Source organism: Sus scrofa, chromosome 10 (assembly GCF_000003025.6).
Source record: "Sus scrofa isolate TJ Tabasco breed Duroc chromosome 10, Sscrofa11.1, whole genome shotgun sequence".
NCBI lineage: Eukaryota > Metazoa > Chordata > Mammalia > Artiodactyla > Suidae > Sus > Sus scrofa.
The window spans coordinates 50,490,977-50,502,502 of NC_010452.4; the positions used below are offsets into that span (position 1 = coordinate 50,490,977).

The 11,526-nt window shown below is 45.9% G+C and overlaps 1 long non-coding RNA gene across 1 annotated transcript; it reads left to right on the plus strand.

Moving 5' to 3' along the window:
* LOC110255698 lies at nucleotides 2,369-11,298 on the plus strand. Its single transcript, XR_002336370.1, has 3 exons — nucleotides 2,369-5,107; nucleotides 6,761-6,906; nucleotides 7,782-11,298. It is a non-coding gene; the product is annotated as an uncharacterized LOC110255698 (long non-coding RNA).

Sequence of the window (11,526 nt, forward strand, 5' to 3'; positions counted from 1 at the left end):
CACCCTCAGAGTTTTCAAGTCAGTACACAAGCCTACAGACTTGAAGAAACTAAAGTGTTAGTGTCATAAAAAGCAGTCTATTAATTTATTTTGACAAGGGTTGTTTAATCTGAATTATTTATGATGCTTTATAGTCCATGGGAGACTGCCCACAATCCCTGCAATAGGAGGCCATCGGCAGAGTAACCTGAGACCTTGGCTTACCTCTCAATTATCAAATCCTTCTTACGAGGAAGGGTGAGCCTTTTCAAGAAAGAAGAGTTATTCATTAATTCAATAAATATTTATTGCTATGGATGAGACAGTTACATCCTAATAATAGGATTATGGGGAGTTCTTGTTGTGGTTCAGCACTAACAAACCCAACTAGTATCCACAAGGGTGGATCCCTGGCCTTGCTCAGTGGGTTAAGGATCTGGCGTTGCTGTGAGCTGTGATGTAGGTCAAAGACGCAACTCAGATCCCATGGTGCTTTGGCTGTGGTGTAGGCCGGCAGCTGCAGGTCCGATTCAAACCCTAGCCTGGGAGTTCCCGTCGTGGCACAGTGGTTAACGAATCCGACTAGGAACCATGAGGTTGCGGGTTCGGTCCCTGCCCTTGCTCAGTGGGTTAACGATCCGGCGTTGCCGTGAGCTGTGGTGTAGGTTGCAGACGCGGCTCGGATCCTGCGTTGCTGTGGCTCTGGCGTAGGCCGACAGCTACAGCTCCGATTCGACCCCTAGCCGGGGAACCTCCATATGCTGCGGGAGCGGCCCAAGAAATGGCAAAAAAAAAAAAAAAAAAACCCTAGCCTGGGAACTTCCATGTGCCACAGGTGCAGCCCTAATAAGATAAATAATAATGATAATATGGTTATGGTAATAAATGAGTCTATGTTTGAGTGAAAGTCCACTAGTTATAGGTTTATAAACATTCTGCTTTTATATAAAGACTATTTCATCTCAATCTTATAGACCCCGAAATGATCTCCTAGGTATTCAGGAGGCCACTAAAGGCATCTTACAGGCTAAATGGTGTCCCCTCCCATCAAATTCATATGGTGGAATCCTCACTCCCAGTATCTCAGAGTATATTTAGAGATAAGGTCTTTAAGGAGATAATTAAGGTCAAATGAGGTCATTAAGGTGGGCTTAATCCAATATGACTACTGGTGTCCTTATAAGAAGAAGAGATTAGGACACAGACACACACACACAGACACACACAGACACACACACACACACACACACACACACACACACACACACAGAAGACCATGTGAGCACACAGGGAGGAGACGGCTGCCTCCAAGCCAAGGAGAGAGACCTCCAGAGAATCTAACCCTTCTCACACCTTGATCTTAAACTTCTAGTCTCCTAGAATTATGAAAAATTAGCTTTCCATTGCTTAAGCCACCCAGTCTGTGATATGTTGTTATGGCAGCCCTAGCAGTGATTCACCCCATCATTGTCCGGCTCACTTCTCTGATCCCTTAATAATCCATCCCCTTCTGCGACATCATATCCAAGACATCAGGACCGAACTGCTTGGATTCACAAAGGCGCTGAAGGAACACACAGCTCATAAGTCATCCAGCAACACCATGTGCTTAGGAAGAGAAAAACACAGTGTGTGTGGGGGGGGATGTACCATGCCACAGCTCAGCAAGCTGTGGTGCTCCTGAAACAGCAGATTTGTTATTACTCACATTTCCTCCCGGAGAAGGACTCTTCCAGCTTAGGAAGGCTTCCCGGACCTGGCAAGGCTGCACACATGGCCCATCAGCCAGGCATCCACTCACCACGGTTGCAAGCAGTTCACCAAGACTGGGCCATCTCTAAAGAGAGACCTCACTTCGATTAGCATTTATGCCAACATGAAAATTCCCCAAGTTTCATCCCCAACGAAGGGTGCCATTTCCAGCAGCCAGAGAATGTAGGTGGTTGGCTCCTGAGTTTCGCTCTCCTAAAACAGCCGCCTTGTGTTTCTTCTGCCTTCACAAGCTCCTCCAACACACCCTGCAGGAGCCATGTGGCCATCCCACCCACTCGGCCTGGCTGAGCCAGCATTCGCTTTGCTTCTTCTGGGAACATTACAGCCTCTAGGCCGACTTGCCTGGAGCCTGAGTCTTTGGCTCGAGCATGATTCTGGTGCTATGGATTCTACACGTCGCCCCAACTTTCTTGCCAGGATATGGACCTGTTTTCTCAGCTTTTTCCTGAATTCTTTTTTTTTTTTTTTTTTTTTTTTTTTTTTGCTTTTTGGGGCCACACCTGCGACACATGGAAGTTCCCAGGCTAGGGGTTGAATTTGAGAGGCAGCTGCCAGTCTAGACCACAGCCACAGCAATGTGGGATCTGAGCTGTGTCTGCAACCTATGCCACAGCTCATGGCAACACCAGATCCTTTAACCCACAGAGTGAGGCCAGGGATCAAATCTGCAGCCTCGTGGATACTACTCGGGTTCATAACCCGCTGAGGCCCAACTGGTGTTCCCTTCCCTAAATTCTTGAGCCCTGTGCCCTGTGTGCTTCCTCACCTGTTCCAGCCCCTCTGCTCCAGGTGTGTTCACGGCTGTTCTCCTGACACGTGGATATTAGCTTCTCATCTTCTCACATGGATGGTGCCTGGGACTGAAGGCCTTCTCCCTTCTCACCTTGTAGAAGGAATCTTTGTACTAAACTCGATGGCCAAATGACTTTGAAATTTATTGAAAGTCAAGCAAAAGATTCCTCATGAACGCTGTCTTCCCACAGTATTAGGAAGGTCTGATAGCAGACCTCAGATTCCAGGCTACCCTCACACTGGAGTACGTGTTAGAGGCATCAGAAAACATCCACAAAATATCAACTAAGAGAGGAGTTCTCCTGTGGCACCGTATGTTATGGATCTGGTGTCATCACTGCAGCGGATTCGGTCACTGCAGCAGAAATGGAAGGGGCGTGGTTTCAATCCCTGGCCAGGGAACTTCCACTTGCATTTTGGCACAGCCCAAAATATATATAATATATATAAATATATATTATAATGATATAATATATATTATAATATATATATTGTGTTGAAGTCAACACTCATCTAAACCCCTCTCCAGCTCTTAGATTAGATGATAAGTAAGGTTTGCTTCTGTCATTTTTGTCCTCATTTCCTCCTCCTTCTTTGAGCTGATCACATACATGCCGTGTCACCTAGAGTTCTGGGCTGCCTTTCTTCGCCCTTCCATTTCTCCACACTTCAGGGGTTTTGTTTGTTTGTTTGTTTGTTTTGTTTTGTTTTGTTTTTTAATGAGAGTTGCAATGTTTATTTCAGTTTCCCTCTTATTTTTTTTCCTATGTTCTTTTTTGCCATACCTGCTGCTACAGTAGCCATCAGAGCCACAGCAGTGAAAATGCAGGAGCCTTTACCTACTTAGGCCATCAGAGAACGCCCACTTTAGTAATTTTTTTAATGATGGAAAAATAGTTGATTTACAATGTGTGAGTTTCAGCGTTTCTGCCTGTTCAAAACCAGAGGCTTGCGTATGCAGAGCTGTTGATGCCCAAGGCTGTGCGTTGTATGGCTGCTGCAGCCACAGAGAAACACTAATTGCCATGCTGATAAGCCGAGAAAGGAAAAAATGCCTCAGGGACAATGCCAGACCCATTTAAGAAGAGAATCCTTAAAGCGCATCTCCACAAACTTCAGCCTTTTAAATAAAACCATCTTTTTCTCTCCCCCCAGTTTTTTTACTTCCTTTGCCTTCATCTTGTTCTCTTAGACAGTTACTAGAATGGACCCTTCCCGGACCTGAACAAGGCGTATCAAACTAAAAACCAACAACAACAGAGCCCAGAATCAAGGTCTCTGCTGTTGTCAAGTTCAGGATTAGTTGGAAAGCCGCTGCCTTTCTGGTCTTGTCTCCCTATCATGAAACGCCATTTTCCCAAGACATTCTTGTAATCCATCCCCATTCACCAATCAGAAGGCCCAGTGGGGTGATACTTAATTCATGTCTGTCAATCACAGCACAAAGAAAAGGCCTTCAGCTGGCCACCGAGAGAATCCTCTGCGCTGGAACAAAGAGTCCGTGGGGATCTGTGGTCCCAGCCTCCCCTGTGCTCAGGGGCGGGCCAGGCATCGCTGCTGGCCCTCGTGTGGTTTCAGAATAATTGTAGCTTTGGAAGCAACAAAGCAGATTAAAGAGATTAAATCCACAGTGCATCCCCTTCGACATAGTCAGGGGAGAGTGAGATTGGGACTTTCATGTTTTAGCTCTTCAATCGCAGATCAGTATGTCCTTGGCCTGGGACCTCAGCATCACATCCAAATATTTGAATTTTAGAGTAACTGCTGTCACCTAGCCCTCTGGACTGGTGGTTGTCTTAGGTCCCTAATTTTTACACTGACGTTTCAGCAAAACAAAGCAGCTGAGATACGAATCTAGGGTATGAAAATTGAAAAAGCTTCACTTCCCTGTTTTGCATTTATCTTTGGAAGTTGGAGGGATATGAATAATAAATAAATGCAATGAAACGCTTCCGTGGCAATTGTCGGTAACACAAACACAGGATTTGAAGGCAGCAGCTGGACAACAAAGGAACAGTGCCTCAAGTTCAAGATTAGCTCACCAAAGCTTTTTTTTTTTTTTTTTCCAAAACAGTCACGTGGAAGTACAGTACCATTCCCTTTGCCCTGCCTCTCCTCTCCCAGTAACTGAACCAAATTGGTTTTGTATGTTGACACTAAGTATCAGACTTAGATGGAGGCTCCTCTGTATGCAAGGGGCGTTTCTTTTACTGCAAGTATCCTTTAAATATATTTCAAGTATTAGTCATTCAAAATACTTTCACATTTGTTCACTCAATTTTAATCAAAGGGAGGGATGTTTTACCAGCCCTTTTCTAGGCTCTTTTAACAAAAGGAGGGGGGAACAAACAAACAGTAAGGGAGGATGGTTTAGAAATAAATGAGGGGTCACTGGGGGGAGAAATGGATTGGGGGAGGGGAAAGACCTGGTTTTGAATCTCATCCTTCTGATTTCTAGCGCTCTGACTTTGGCAAGATCTCTAAGCACTCGGAACTTCAGTTTCCTCTCCTGTTCAATGGAAGTCATCCCTTTCTCACAGTAATCCCACTACAGTTAAGTCAGGTAAGACAGGTAAGAGTTCCTGGCACACAGTAGGCTGTTAGAGCAGTATCCATGAGGACGCAGGTTCAATCCCTTGCCTTGCTCAGTGGGTTAAGGATCCGGTGTCACAGTCAGCTGTGGTATAGGTCGCAGAGGCGGCTCAGATCTCGCATTGCTGTCACTGTGGTCAGCAACTGCAGCTCCAATTCTACCCCTAGCCTGGGAACTTATATATGCTGTCAGCAAAAAAAAAAAAGTGAGTAGTTTCTTCCTTAAGCCAACAGCACATGGATGGCAGAGAGGGAACTTTCGTCTCCAAGCAGGACGCCCTGGGCCCCTGGGCAAGCCCAGCTGAGCCTGGCCACTGACTGGCCTTGCTGGCTTTCCTCCATGAGTTGGATGCACATGGGTTCCCTACTTGCTCCAGTAGCAGCATCCTTTCCAGAAGTTTCCTCCACTCTCCTTCGCTATATTTGTTGCCTCTCTCATGGAAACTTGGGATGGGAGGAGTTTTAGGAAGAGGTTAACCCAGTGAGACCCAGCACCTTCTTACTTGCAGGCTCCTATCACCCTAGGCCACAATTAATATTTCTAAAGTAGGAAATCTCCAGGAAATCTGCCTTTCACAAATGTGCCTGCCTTACAAGCAGAGAAGCAACAACAGCAGTGTTCAAGTTTTAAAAATACACATTAGGAGTTCCCACTGTGGCCCAGTGGGTTAAGAATCCCACTGCAGCAGCTTGGGTCACTGAAGAGGCAAAGGTTCCATCCCAGGCCTGGTGCAGTGGCTTAAAGGCTCCAGTGCTGCCACAGCTGTGACCTATGGATGTGACCAAAAAATAAAATATGTATACACATTAGCATAACCAGCATTTCATCTGGCCTTGCTCTTTGAACTTCAAGATCCATTTAGCTTTTCCAAAACCTCTGTTACCTCCGTGGTAAAAGGAGGTGCTTAATGAGAATATTTCTTTTCATGTTCTCATTTTTTTTTTTAATGGCTGCATCATAGCATATGGAAGTTCCTGGGCCAGGGATTGAATCTGAGCTGCAATGCCAGATCTTTATTTAACATACTGCACCAGGCCAGCGATCAAACCATTGCCTCCACAGGGACAAGCCAGATCATTAACCCACTGTGCCACACTGGGAACTCCCATGTTCTCATTCTTTTTTTACTTTATTTTTTTTTGTCTTTTTAGGGCCATACCCACGGCATTTGGAGGTTCCCAGGCTAGGGGTCTAATTGGAGCTACAGCTGCTGGCCTGCACCACAGCCACAGCAATGCCAGATCCAAGCTGTGTCTTCAACCTACACCACAGCTCACGGTAACGCCAGATCCTTAACCCACTGAGAGAGGCCAGGGATCGAACCCGCAACCTCCTGGTTCCTAGTCCGATTCATTTCTGCTGAGCCATGATGGGAACTCCCATGTTCTCATTCTTTATGTAGTCTCTGTGCTTTACTAACTGTAAACTAGGGATAATAGTACCTCACAAATAAGTTATTGTGTGGCTTAAATGAGATAATCTGTGTAGTAGGTATAAATCTCAATTCACAAATTGTAATATATAATTTATTTTTCAATCACATTTTCTCTGAGCCCTAAGCCTCTGGGTTACTTAGAAATTTAACTTTGGATCTTTTTGGGCCTTTTCTCCCTCCATCCCCAGAGCTCCAGCGCCTTATATGCTTCTAGGATGTAGCCGGAGGTGAGAAGTAAGGGATTCTGGTCTATCTTTGAGTTGTCACATCAGCCCTTCAGTCATTCTCCTGCCACACTTGTCTGGACTGGAGGAGAAAAAACACAACCTCTAAGGTGAGAATTATGTTTCATTCAATAGACTTACTAAGGACTTAAGCCTGGGACAGCCTCTCGGATAGCTCTGAAGGACTTTCCAAAGCGGTGAGGAAGAAGCAGGAGGTTTTGCAACAAAAAACCAGTAGTCGAAATATCCAAGGGTTACTGTCAATTAAAAAACCACCAAGAAGGAGTTCCTGTGGTGGCACAGCGGAAACAAATCCAACAAGTATCCATGAGGATGTGGGTTCAATCACTGGCCTCGCTCAGTGGGTTAAGCATCCGTTGTTGCCATGAGCTGTGGTAATAGGCTGGCAGATGCAGCTCCAAACTGACCCCTAGCCTCGGAACCTCCATATACCTTGGATGAGGCCCTAAAAAAAACCCCAAAAAACCAAGAAAACAAAATACCAAAATAATCTCAAGTAACCGAATTTAGCACTTTTCAGTGTATGGGAATATGCAAGAATCTGGGCTCATTGAAATCATTCTTTTGATATGCACCTGAACTCTCTAGGGCCAGTCTCCTGTTTTTCTCTATCCTGAATCCCCTCAGGGTGCACAGTCCAGGGGCTACCCTGGCTGATGGCCTGCTGGCCAAAACATCCTTTGTTTACTAATGGGGCAGGCAGCATTCTTCATCGGTATGGGAGGTGAGAGAATCTGTGATTAGGCTGGGAAGTCCACTGCCTAGAATCTCTTCCTCTCTCTGAGGTCTTATCCACTCCCCAGGTCACTGCCAGGAAGCAACTCTACTTCCCCATGGATCGGGGACCCCTATTTTTCTCAATAGCAAGAATAAATTCCCTCCTGTTATTTATCCATAGCAGGAGAGATTTCCACAGTCTGGTAGCCACTTATTTCCCAAAACTTCTCTTGCCGTCTTTTCACAGGTGCCGTCTACGCCAGCCAGGCCAAGGATCCACCTGCAACTCATCCGGTCTGCCGTGTTCTCTCCGGCTTTACCGCTTTGACTTTGCCATCCTTTCCGCATGCAATATCGTCCACGCCCTCCTCCCAACTTAAACCAGGTGTTATTCATTCTTAAGCTTACGCTCACTCATCACTTCATTCAAGAAGTCTTCTTTCATGCTGCCTCCAGACCCTGTGTGTGCTCCCTGCCCAGCACAGAAGTACCATGGCATCCATTCTATGGCATTGGAATAGCCTGGGTACAAGTCTCCTTTCACTGCTCATCTCAAAGCAATTGGAATCTCATCTCTGTGTCATCAGCCCCTGCCCAAAACAGAGCAAGTGCCCAGCGTAGACTGAAGTCAATTTCCTTCTTAACTGCAGCCCCGTCTCTGAGCCTCCCTCTTCCCTCTGTTCTCTCCTAACCCCCTTGCCCTCTGCACTCGAATCCTTGGCAGTGCTGCCTACATTTGAGCCATTCGTGTATTGATGTGACTACTGGGTGACCACAGACTTGAATTAATTTAATGTTCCCTCTCCCAGCCTTCTAATTACCAGGAAGGGATCTCAGCGCTCAGCCAGTTCTACCTCTCATGTAATGCAGGACCTACTTCCTGGATGGTCACTTAGTCTTTGCTGAAAATAATCCCTAAAGCTTGGATACCGAGTGGATATAATGAAAGCATCAAGGAAAACATCCTGGCACATGGGAGCTGATTTGCTCTGTTGATGAGGACAGGGCGATCCAGTACCAACAGAAGCTGAGAAAGGAAGGGATATTTGGTTTTCTTCGGCAAACCTTCATTTCTTTTCAGATTACAGTCCAGGTGAAAAGGATGTGTGACTACTTCAATCTTTCGGGCTGTGTCCTGTGGGCTGGTTTTGGCTGGGACTCCACAGGTGAAATGATTGCAGCCTTCTGCTCGGGCTGCGAGGAGCCTTTGTTATCTCCGCAGCGAGTTTTGGACTCTTAACAGTTTTTGAAGAAGAAAAAAAGAGGCAAAGACAGTGGCTCTTTGTGTGTCTCAAAGGCAGCACTGTTTCCTGGGGCTGGCACGGTCCACGGACAACGTGCTGCCCTTCATGCGAGATTGTTTCACTGCCCCGATACATGGACTGCCCGGTGCCAGTCTTCATGCAGGAGAGAAACACTGGATGCCCCCTGCGATGGCAGGACCACTTACAAAGCAGCAAACGGAGACCACCTTCTGATGCCAACTGTCAATAATCCATCCTCATCCTCTCCTCAGGTCCCGGAGAGGCTTCCTGTTACCTGGCTGATTTATGACGCCTGTTGCCCAGCAGTCAACTGTGGTCGTGAACTTAGAAGTGAGTTTCTCCAGATCTCTCCCTCACATTTCCTTTATTCAGATTCCTTTTCAAAAGTTGAAAATCGATGAGCAGCTCAGTCGTTCGGAATACTTATCTGTTTTTTAAAATTGAATTAGAATTGATTTACAGTATTAGTTTCAGGTGTGCAACATAGTGATTCCTTATTTTTATAGATTATACTTCTCTTAAAGTTAATTATGGGGGGAGTTTTGTGGCGCAGTGGGCTGAGGATATGATATGGCTGTTGTCACTGCAGCAGCTCAGGTCACTGCTGTGGCGCGGGTTCGATCCCCACTGGCCCAGGAACTTACACATGCCACAGGCATGGCGAAAATTAAAAATAAAAATAAATTATAGGGAAATCCATCTACTGATGCAGTCTGACTCCTTCATCCTGCACACTTCATTGTCTGAGACATTTAACAGGCATTTTTGAGGACCAGCTCTGTGCCACCCACTGTGCCTGGTTTCGAGGTACAGAGAGGAAAGATTTTTGACTTGACAGAGATGAGAGATAAGTGACAGCTCGCTTGGTAATAGGTAATAACAGGGCACCGTGTGCCACGAAGCCCAGAGGAAGGGTCATGGGACATGGCCAGTGGGAGTCGTGGAGGCCTCACGGTGGCCGTGACTGAGTTGTCATGGTGGAAACACAGAAGTCAACCAGGGGCTGATGATGGGGGGAGCAGGGTGAAGGCCCAGCATGTTTAGGGACGGAAAGTAATTCAGAATTTTTGGCTTGTGGAGCGGCAGGAGATATTGATGAAAATAGAGATTTTGAAAATAAGCCTTGGGTGCCCTTTGGATTTTAGATTTTATTCTAAAGTAACTAGGAGCTTTTGAAAGATTTTTGCTAGATGGTGACATGGTCAAGTATACTGGATGGCCCATGAGTCTGGACAATGAACTTGTCCCACACACAAGGCAGCACATTGCCAGTGAGTGGGCTATGCCAGCCCAAGGAGCAGTGCTGCCATGAGACATAAATGCAGGTTTCAGAAAGCTGGGGTGCATCCTTCACCCCCATAAGACTCGCCATTCTTAAAATTTATTTTAATGAAGTATATAGTTGATTTACAAAGTTGTGTTTCTGCTGGACAGCAGAGTGATTCAGTTAGATATATATTATTCTATATGTTATATACACACACATTCTTTCTCATAGTCTTTTCCATTACGATTTATCCCAGGACATTGACTATAGTTCCCTGTGCTTTACAGTAGGACCCTGTTGTTTATCCATCCTAAATATATACTAGTTCGCATCTGCTGTTCCCAAACTCCCAGTCCGTTCCACCCCCGTCTCCCCTCCCCCTGGCAACCACAGTTCTGTTCTCTATGTCTGTGTAGACTCTGGGTTTTTTGTTTGTTTGTTTGGTTTGGTTTATTTTTGGCCACACCCACAGCATGTGGAATTTCCTGGGCCAGGGGTCGAACTCAAGCCACAGCAGTGACAACACTGAATCTTTAACCCTCTAAGCTACCAGGACGCTCCACAGACTCTTGTTTGGAGGGCAGAGTTGCTTTTACCCCGTACCTCTAAAACCTAGCTTAGTACATAGTAATAGTTGCTCAATGGATGTTTGTTGAATGAATGAATGAATGAATGATTCCACCTTCTGGGAGAAGAGGGAGCAAGTGTAATCTTTCTTTTTTAAAAAAAAAATTTATTGGAATATAGTTGACTTACCAAGTTCTGTCAATTTTAGGTATACAGCAAAGTAAATCAGTTACACATATAAACATTCCTTTTCAGATTCTTCCCCCATATCGGTTACCACACATACTGAGTAAATTTCTCTGTGTATACAATAGGTCCCCATTACCCATCTCTTCTCTGTATAGCAGTGTGTAGAGATCCATCCCAACCCCATTATTTAGCCCTCCCCTGCATCCCCTCATATTTCCCCTGTAATCTTTCTTTTAGCGGATTTCGTATCAGGTTTCTGGTACCTGAAGACCGCTATTCCTTTAGTCTTACATTTTCGGGTACCACACCCCGAGATCCTTCAATGACCCTTCCTGTGATGTGATTCTTCCCCCACCATCTTTATTGACCTTGTTCTCATTTGTCATTGCTCCTCTGATTAAAACGTGGGCCTGGAGTTCCCATCATGGCTCAGTGGTTAACAAACCCGACTAGTATCCATGAGGACCGGGATTCGATCCCTGGCCTTACTCAGTGGGCCGGGGGTCCAGTGTTGTCACAAGCTGTGGAGTAGGTTGCAGACATGACTCAAATACTGTGTGGCTGTGGCGTAGGCCAGCAGCTGTAGCTCCAGTTAGACCCCTAGCATGGGAACTTCCATGTGCTGTGGGTGTGGCCCTAAAAAGACAAATGCAAACCCCCAGATAAACTTTGGCCTCAAGAAAGGCTCTCAGTGTCTCTTCATC